The sequence below is a fragment of the Malus sylvestris genome, chromosome 5 (genome assembly GCF_916048215.2).
Source record: "Malus sylvestris chromosome 5, drMalSylv7.2, whole genome shotgun sequence".
Taxonomy (NCBI): domain Eukaryota; kingdom Viridiplantae; phylum Streptophyta; class Magnoliopsida; order Rosales; family Rosaceae; genus Malus; species Malus sylvestris.
The window spans coordinates 33,782,428-33,792,346 of record NC_062264.1 but is presented as its reverse complement, the minus strand read 5'-3'; positions in this window follow the sequence as shown (position 1 = coordinate 33,792,346).

Genomic DNA, 9,919 nt, shown 5'->3' with positions numbered 1-9,919 from the left:
AATGCAACTTGTCATTGCATGAGTTATACTCTGGCGCCTTATCACATGGTTTCCAGCTATTTGGCTGAGTCGTTCGACGGTATCATGTTCAAACACATATCCCGCGTTCGAAACATCGGCGCAGACGAACTGGCTCAAATAGCCTTCGGAGCACAACTCATGGGGGGCATGTTAGGCCGATTGATACCTGTAGTACGACAATCGCACCTGGCCTTGTTAATCAACAAGTTCTCTAACACGACCACGTGATCCGTACACGAGTGATGTCCTTACCTTCATTGTTAGAATGAGGAGATCCTGTAGATGTGTGTGTTGTCGAGACATTACCAAATGACTGGAGAATGTCAATCATGCGATATCTCGATAACCTCAGTGACAAACACGACCGTAGGACAAGGCTCCATGCCACAAATTATGTGTTGTATCAGAATGAGTTGTACTAGAAAGGTGAGGATGGTTTATTGTTATTATGCTTCAGCCTACAGGAGGCTGCCTAAGCAATCGCAGAAGTACACGAAGGAATTTGTGGGGCTCATCAATCTGGATGCAAGACGTGTTGGCTGCTTCGCCGACACGGCTATTTATGGCTGAGTATATTGAAGGATTGTATCGAGTACGCACAAGGATGTGTAGAATGTCAAATTCATGGGCCTATATAAAAAGTCCTGGCCGAATTACTTCTCGGTCACCAAACCTTGGCCGTTCAAAGGATGGGCCATGGATGTAATCAGTAAAGTTACGTCATTTTCTGAATCAGCAAAGCATGCATGGATACTCGTAGCAATTGATTATTTCACCAAATAGGTCGAGGCAAAGTCATAAACCAAGTTAACCTCGAGAGAGGTTTGTATTTTCATGGAGGAAAATATTGTAACAAGATTCGTTGTACCAGAATCGATCATAACTGACAACAGCACAATCTTCACAGCCGATAGGTTCAAAGAATATACGGCGAACTTGAGAATCTGACTCGAACAATCCACGTCGTATGACCCACAAGCAAATAGACAGGCCAAAGCAAGTAATAAAGTTTTGATCGGCATTCTCGAAAAAAATGATAAAAGAAAAGCCAGGCATGTGGCATTTGAAGTTAAACGAGGCTTTATGGGCATATCGAACTTCACTCCGATCAACAACGGGGACGACCTATATGCGTTGACCTACGGGCACGACGCGATGCTACTTGTCGAACTAAGTATAAACTCGTTACGAGTAGTCGAGCAAAGCAGTTTGAGTAGTGCCGAATATAATTAGGCCATGAGGCAAGATTTAGAGGATTTAGAGGAAGCTTGGCTTGATGCTTACAATTTATTGGTAGCATAGAAAAATATCGCCTAATGAGCTTATAAATGACAGGTCAAACAAAAAACATTCAGCGAAAGGGAGCTAATTTGGCAAACTATGCTACCAATAGGAATTAAGGACCTCAGATTCGAAAAATGGTCGTTGAATTGGGAAGGACCATTCATCGTCCACAAAGTTCTTGGCAAATGGGGCATACCATATGAAAAACCGAACAGATCTAATTCATAAACTACCAATCAATGGGAAATTTTTAAAGTATTATTATCCAGTCACTTGGGAGATGTGAGAATAAAAAGTTCATTTCATTAATTTTGCAAAAGGGTGTACAAGTGAAGTTACACATAATTCCAACAATTTATTACTAAAATCAAAATCTTAAGGGGTCGAGGGAAGGGAGGCTTCAAGAGTGGCCTTTAATTCCAACCACCTTACTTCACCCATTGTGATTTCGGCCTGTCTTGTTCTTTTATTAAGCTGAAGTTGATGTATCTGCTTTGCGCCAGCTGCGAAGTCTGTTAGTCGAGCCATATTCACTTCAAAATCCTTTTCGAGTTCTGAAGTAACAGTCGACCTTTGCAGTTGAAGTTTGGCAACTTCACATTGAAGTTCGGCAATTTGATGATCAAGGTCGGCTAGCCGCGTTTTCTTTTCTTTTACGACATCAACTTCCGGTCGACTGGCTTCATGAGCAACCTTTGCAACCTTTAGGTCATCCTCAGCCTAGAGAGCCCTTTCAAAAGCAGTAAAGTGTTGCCGGGTCCACTCTAGGATATCGGATAAGTGGACGACACTTTCGGTGCTTAGCAAGCCACAGGCTACAAGATCGTTTAGGCACTCTCCTACAAAGTCAAGGCCTTTACACTAAAGGACTTGAGAGGCCGAAAAGGATAGGAGTTCCTGCAACTTGGCGGAGACATTGGATTCGGTAGCAATCGCAGAAGGTTCGGTCGATGCGATAAAAGGCCCGGCTACTCTAGAAGTACTCGAGAGGAGAGCATCGAGCTCGACTTCCCATGAAGGCTGCACATGAAAAGATTTTAGAAAAAAGGAAAATCGTGAAGAAGATAGTAGAGAGAATTTGTTTTAGACCTGCTAATAGAAGACTTCGGCCATGTCCCCTGTTTCATTGCTCGAACCTAGAGAGCTTAATGGCCGAGCCCAGTGTTTAAGACTACTTTTTAATTCACGCTGCTGATTAAGGTTATCTATGTTCGACGGCTACTGAGGTGGCCATGAAATATAGATGACACCCTTCGGCGTATAGAATTTTCGATGAAACGAGTAATTGGGCACTTGACATTTAATATTTTTTTGGTTTAGAATTCTAAACCAGAAAGCTAATAAAAGGATAATGAAGGTTCTTACGAAGGCCGAAGTAACCTCCTGTAAAGAAATGCCGAGATTTTGATCTTAGGGATGAATCGGCGTTTCTACCGTCGCTTCCATTTCGACAGAAGAAACTGCTTCATGTCTTGCATTTACTTCGATAGCAAAAGGGTTGACTTGGCCAGCCATTTCGATTACCGGCTGAGGAATGGTGGGTGGCAGCTCGGCCAGTTGGGGGTTCTTCGCTCTCGTCCTCCTATACAGAAAAAGGTTGTTCATTAATTAGGACATCCAGTAAGGTAGAGGAGGAAAATTGCTAACAAACTGGTCGTACCTCTTCTTCAACAACAATTATTGGTTTCTTTTTTGGACTTGGGGAAGGGTTCTTCTCAGCCAAAGTTGCCACCTTCCTCACAATAGCAGCTACTGGGCCGACCACAAGAGTAACAACCGACCTTGGAATTGCAGGACCCTCGACCAATGGAACAACGACTGGTTCGACCACAACCGGAATAGTGGGGTGAACTTCAGTCGGTTGATCCATCGAATGATCTTGCGGTCCTTTCACCGAGACATCAACGACAGGAGGAGGGAGAAACACACTAAGAACAGTTGCCCCTGTTGTTTGACTTGAGATCACAAGAATCTCTCGCTCCCCCTTCTTTGCCTTCTTTTTATGCGTTTTTGGAGTGGGGAAAACTTACCAACCACCCCAATCTCTGGGCGAGGCCATTTATTCCGTGTTACTGACACAGTAGTGGCCGCCATTGGAGTACGAGAAGCTGCAGGAACTTGGAGAGTTGTAGCCTTCTTTGGGGGAGCAAGCTTCTTTTTTGCTACAACCGTCGAGGTCGTGTAGGCCCGCTTTAGTGGATAACCTACTAAAAATGAATTTAAGTTAGGTTGATAGTTTTGGGCAAGAAATAGAAATAAATAAAGACGTATGCCTTGGGTCATTTCTTTAGATTTTAGGGCAGGAGCTTTCCTTGGACGATTGTTGAAAAGAATTTTGACAACATCCTCGATCGGTGTGCTAAAGAATTCTTGGATGTATGTGTCCCACCAATCAGCAAAGGTGTTGGTGCTGTGAGTTTCCGGGACATTTGGCCAAAGGTGGAATTTCGTGCACCTCTCTTAAAATTCTTTCTCGGCTTCTTTACACTCTCTCTCAGACGAACTAGAGAGACGTTCTCGACTTAGAAGAGATTGGGAGGTAAGTAGAGGCACATGGTAGCCTTGGAGGAAGCCAAGTTGCCAAATGGTAAAGTGGGGGTGGTAGACTTCCCAATTCGCGCGTCGAGCGTCACAACCAAGAGGGAGGTCGCGAGTTAGCACGAACGCCCCCCAATTTTGTATAAGGATGGTGTCTTTGGTCTCATCCCATGCCGAGGATGGAAGCTTAATGGAAGATGGGTACTTTTGAAGACGACCGATCAAGAATTCATCGTTAGAAAGATCTTTTAGGCCGAAGAAGTACTTGAAGACTTCTTCGGCCGAGTGAGGAGGAACTAGTCTAAAGGCTAATTGAAGACCTAGTGCTTTAGATGACTTGAAGCTGGGGATTTCTGGCCTCAAGCTGGTGAAGTAGACCTGCAGCCAGAGCTGGAAAAACCCAGAGTTGGTCGTTTTGGTGTGGGTCAATTTTGGCGACTGTTGATTCGGCCAGGCAACGCATAAGGTTGGCAAGGATGGCCGAACTAAGAGCTAAGGTGTGACCACTGGCCAGGGCTTCAGCCACTGGCATATTTTCGATCAAACATTTATTTGACTTGGTACAAACAATAAATTTGTTATACCAGTAGAATATGAAGGCTTCATGTTCCCCTTTCTGTAGGTTTTCCTCCTTTCGGCCAGCAAAGTGGTAGATGAGAGTGTTATAGTTAAAGAAGTTCTTATGCAGCTCCTGGACTTCATCTTTTAGGGGTTCTTGGTCTGTCTTCTTTAGGGCCTCGGCGGCACGCTCGTTGAATAATGATTTAAGGTCTAAGTCGAATTGATACCCAGGAATGACGGTATCAACTGGAAGACCAGATGGAGAAGTGCCAAGGATGGCCGATATGTCGAGCATGGTGGAGCCAATAGGGTTGAGAGAGAGTATCATTGTGTTGGTGGTTAAGCACCAAAAGCTCAGGGCTACTATGAGAAGCTCCCGGTCCATGACAATTTCAACAGTTGAAAGATTGATGGCATCATAAATGCCAAGAGTTTTCCACTCCGTATTGAAGAACTTTTCCATTCGTTCGACCCAAGCCGCCTAAGATACAGGGGTCGAGGGCCAGGCTCCTTGAGGCCTGGCCAAATCCTACTTCGACCAATCATACCCTTGGAGCAAATGTTTCAAGCATTAGACCTTGAGCATGTCGATGATGGCCTTTGGGACGACATCTTTGAAAAGTGGTCCTAAGATTTGGTGGGTAGCATTTGAATCGCCTTCAAACCGTAGGGTCTTGATAGCATTTTGGTTGATGAAGTCCTTGCAGTTGGTGCACTCCTCAGAAAGGTTGGTAATAAAAGTGTTGGAAGCCATTGATGAAAACTTAAGGGATTTTCTAGTTTAAGTTTTTCTGGGTTTGAGATTTCTAGGTTGTGAGAGCAATTGGCAAGAGATTCAATAATTTTAAGAGTGTAAAATTCGAATGAAAGTGAGTTGAGTATTTATAGGCATTTTTGGAGGAAGATCAACAGTTTAGTTTTTTTTTTAAATGGGTGATAAAATCGACAGAGGATTTTGTAATCATGATGAATGTTCAAAAAATCCAAGTGAAGAGTCCGAAGAACTCGTGGAAAGGATGCACAATTGCATGTGGCGACGGGTTTAATGGTGAAAAGACGTATCGATGGTTGCACGATTCAAGAGTCATTATTAAATGCAGACGAGTAAGCTGAGGGATCATCACGTGGCAGAGCATCTGACACAATTAAGATCGTGCAATCGTGCTTCATAAATGCACCTGAGTGAACGGAATATCAAGACTTTTCGTTGTCTTTTAAAGATATACTAAGGGTTTGATTTCACTTTTTCAAGGTCGAGGCTCGACTAGGTGTTTAAGCCAAGGACCTCAGAAGCGAGGGGGCAATGTTTGGACCCAAAATGTTATTTTGGGTCAAGCTCAGAAATATCCTCGACCCAAAGGTGTTTGTTTAAAATCTTGTCATGGGTCGGCCTTATCAAGGTTGGCTGAATCCTGTTATGAGGAGTTTGTTTTGGATAAAGGTGAAGTTGTCGAGACCTGGTATGATAAGGAGTCCCAGAGATACTGTGGAACTCAGGAAGTGAATTTGGCTTGTTTAAAAGGTGGGTTCAAAGTCCTAGTTGAATTAGGATTGGCCGAGTCCTAGTTAGATTAGGTTGAGGAATCCTAATCTAGGAGTGGTTCTAGCTCAGCTATGAGAGATTGCTATAAATAGGAAAGGGTGTGAATCATTCCAGCTCTCTCCAATTCAACACACAAACTGCCCTGCGCAAAGTCTCACTCTACGCGAAACCTCTCAACAACTTTGAGATTTTTATTTTCTTTTTCTCGCCGACACATCTTCAGTTTGGATAAACAACACTGTGAAGGCAACTGGTGATATCTTCAGTTTGGATAAATAGCACTGGAGTCGTAGAATCAGCCGATCAAGGAGCACCTTCAGTTTGGATAAACAACACTACTTCTCGATCGACTGATTACCTATCCAAGTCTCGATTGACAAGGATTTTCGAATCCTTGTTGGTAGAGGTCATCTCATCAGCCTTCTCGGCGAAGTGAAGTGTTACAGATTACTGGGCTCGGCGCATTAAACACCGAGTTGTTTTATGATTAGATATTCACAAGTAAGTTTTAGAGTTCGACATTCTGACGGTCGAACTACATTCACCATCAAGACATGCATCTTTTTTTAGTACTTGTGTCCGTATAGTTTGGTGCCAGTTCGGCGTGCTTATACTCTTACGAATATAATCACCGTGACCGAACCCAGTGTCGACTATCTATGAACTTCGCAAGACTAGCAGCCTTGTTTTCAGGCTCTAGAACCCAAAGGTCAATACATGTTCCTTCCTCGACCGCAATCGCAAGATCAAGAAGTCAGCAGCGCGCCCAACGCGACATCAACAAATTTTACTCTCCGGCCGAGCTGGACCGACTAGTTGGTATGCCCCGCACACAACCGAATGACGTAGTTAGCTTATTGATTACTAGGCTAGCATGCCATGTATGTTTGGTAGTTTTTAGGGTCAACAGTACCATAAAACCATATGTACCCATATTATAGGTAATCAAACGTACCAATATAATCAAACGATCATACATTCGAACGTGCTGTAATAAAATTGTAAGAAAACTGTTTAATCAAATTCTTAAAAAAAAAACATATGTTTAATCAATGAAATTGAAAAACGAGGTGCCTATATTTAAACACCCCAAAAAAATATCAAAAAAGAAAAAAGTTGTCTTTTCTAAGAATTCTTCAATGTAACAATTCTGAAATCAAACCGATCGCGATTAGTATTAACGTGACGCATCACACGTAGGTCATTGTTAATGACGCGTTATTATTTGAAGTCTTGGTCGTTCTGTTTTCAATTTGTTTAAGCTGACTGAGTGCAGCTGCAAAGAAATGATGGAAGTTGGAGTAGTTGACGAAAAAAATGTCCGAGTTTGAATTAGCATCCCCCCATCCCCAATATAACTCGAGGCGACTTGGGAGCCTAATTAAGTATAATTTAGAGTTGATCCAGAAAAGGAACCAATTGGCAATAAATTAGCATTTCCGAATTGTTGGTATGAGGCAGCTGCAACTGGGGCAGGCAATTGGCAATAAATTAGCATTTCCGAATTGTTGGTCGCCTCCTATAAGTGAGAACCTACATGGTTCACAAATCCTCCATTGCAATTTGCATTTGTGCTCTTATTTCAGCTTTATACTTTATAGGAGATCTGAGAGAAAGGTGGAAGCATGGATCCTTCTCTGTATGAAGCAGCTGCAACTGGTGATGTTGGCTTCTTGGAATGACATCTAACAGCTGATCTCTTTCAGAAAACACCTAAAGAGAACAATATTCTTCACATTGCAGCTGAATTCAAGCAAATAAAGTTCTTCAAAAAAGTGAAAAAAAAATCCCGAATCACCCCGGTTTTGGGCCACCAACAAGAATGGCGAAACTCCTCTACATGTTGCTACGAGAGTAGGATGTGGTTGTCGGAGAACAATTCAGAAATAAATAAAAATAACAGAACTCTAAATTGTAGAATATTTATTAATCAAAATACTTGCAGTGCAGAATGAAATACAGAAATAAATACAAGAACATCAATGGTACTAACGTGATTACCGAAGGTAAAGGCTAACGTAATAGCTATGTCGTTCGAACAGTATTTACGTCCCACTCTTATGCTTGTGGTTCAACAACGTCTGTTCGATCAGGATTCAACTACCTAATTCTACAATCCACACTGGATTCTAGAATTCTAGCGAATTTGCTTTGTGTGTTTACTCTCTGGAAATTTCGTAAGAAAGAAAGGAGGAAGAAAAGATATCTGGAATGGAACTGAGGACTCCAGTTATATAGGCTCTTTCATACCTCTTCAAATACCTTTTGGATGTATCTGTCTATTAATCAAAACATTTTTAATTAATTTTAATTAAAAACTTAATTCAAAAATTAAAATTAATTGATCAGATTAATTTTAATTATTAGGCCCCAAGTGCCCAAGACCCTTGTCTTGATTTGTTGATGCACAAAATCAGTGAGGATTTTGGTACAACAGAAAGTGTTAAGTTTGTGATCTTTGCTAGATTGCTCTGATCACTAGTATGGATAAGTATGTAAATGGATAGAGACAGGGAAGCAAACACAAGATGTACGTGGTTCACCCAGATTGGCTACGTCCACAGAGTAGAGAAGTTCCCATTAATTGTGAAGGGTTTACACAAGTACATAGGTTCAAGTTCTCCTTTAGTAAGTACAAGTGAATGATTTAGTACAAATGACATTAGGAAATATTTTGAAAGAACGATCTCTATTTATAGAAGAGAGTTTCTAGTTTCATTCTGACATTGACACGTGTCGCGCTATGATTGGCTTCTGATGTCGACATGTGTCGCGCTGTGATTGGCCTCTTGGTTGGAGGGAAACTCTTCTGGGTCCTTGACGGTATAACGTTGACGGTGCTCAGTAGTTTCGAGATTGGTCAAGTATGGTACAAAAAGTGCTCCCCTAAGTTCCCGAGTGAGGGAAACTCCTCGGTTGGGGACTTGCAAGATCCAAGCCATTGAGTAATCACGAAACTTCTAAGTACCGAAGTGTGGTATCATTTTCACTTGCCTTATCTATCTCGTACGTAGATGTGGCATCTTCCCTGGAAGTACTTTTCCTTCATCTAGGGGTGGTATCTTTAACTAATGAAGATGCACAAGGTAATGTATCAATTTCACTTGAAGCTTACTTGTAGTTTCAGGCTTGGTCAAGTGTGATACAAAACCTTATAGTAGGAGTCCCTCAAGTCGCCGAGCTAGGAGATTTGCCGAAAGAGGTAACAGACAAGGTAAGCAATCAGACTTCCAAGCAAGCAACCTGGATCGGAGGTTCGACTTCAGCTTCTGGTTGATTGTTCTCCTTCCCCTTATGTCGCAAACAGCAACAAGGATAAGGAGAAGCAAATGGAGAAGAAATGATATGAGATACTTCTGCTTTTGAAGAAGTAACTTTCCACAGGCTTATTCTTGAACTGGGCTGGAGGGTTTTCTGGTTTCCTCCAGAGTATAAGGCCGACTCAAGAATTTGAGGATCAAAACAAGTCCATCAAATCAAGAGTGCGTTCGACCTTAATGATATGGGATACTTTTGCTGTTGACGAAGTAATAGATGAATCGGCACGTGTTCTTTTGCGCTTGTCTCCACATGCTTCCTTGTATCCTTCTCACTTGCCCTATCTGTTCCTTAGGAAGATATGGTATCTTTTCTGGAAGCATAAGATGTTGAAGATGAGTACTCGAGAGCATGCCATGTAAGTAATCAGGCAAGGCGTTCCAGGCAGTCAGTTCCTGATTGGAAGCTTGATTCCAAGTGCTGACTGATTACTCTCTTTCTTCTTGTCTTGCAGGTAAGAACAAGGGCAAAGGAAAAGACAGGGAAAAAGCATGATATGGGATACTCTTGCTTTTGACCCTGATGATATGAGATACTCTTGCTCTGGTGTGGCTGGTTTGCATAGGTATTATTGGGGGGGAAGAAAGCTGAGTATTTCAAAAGGCTTCGTTGGGAGTGCCCTCTCAGCTATGAGGAAGGGTTGAGCATTTTTAC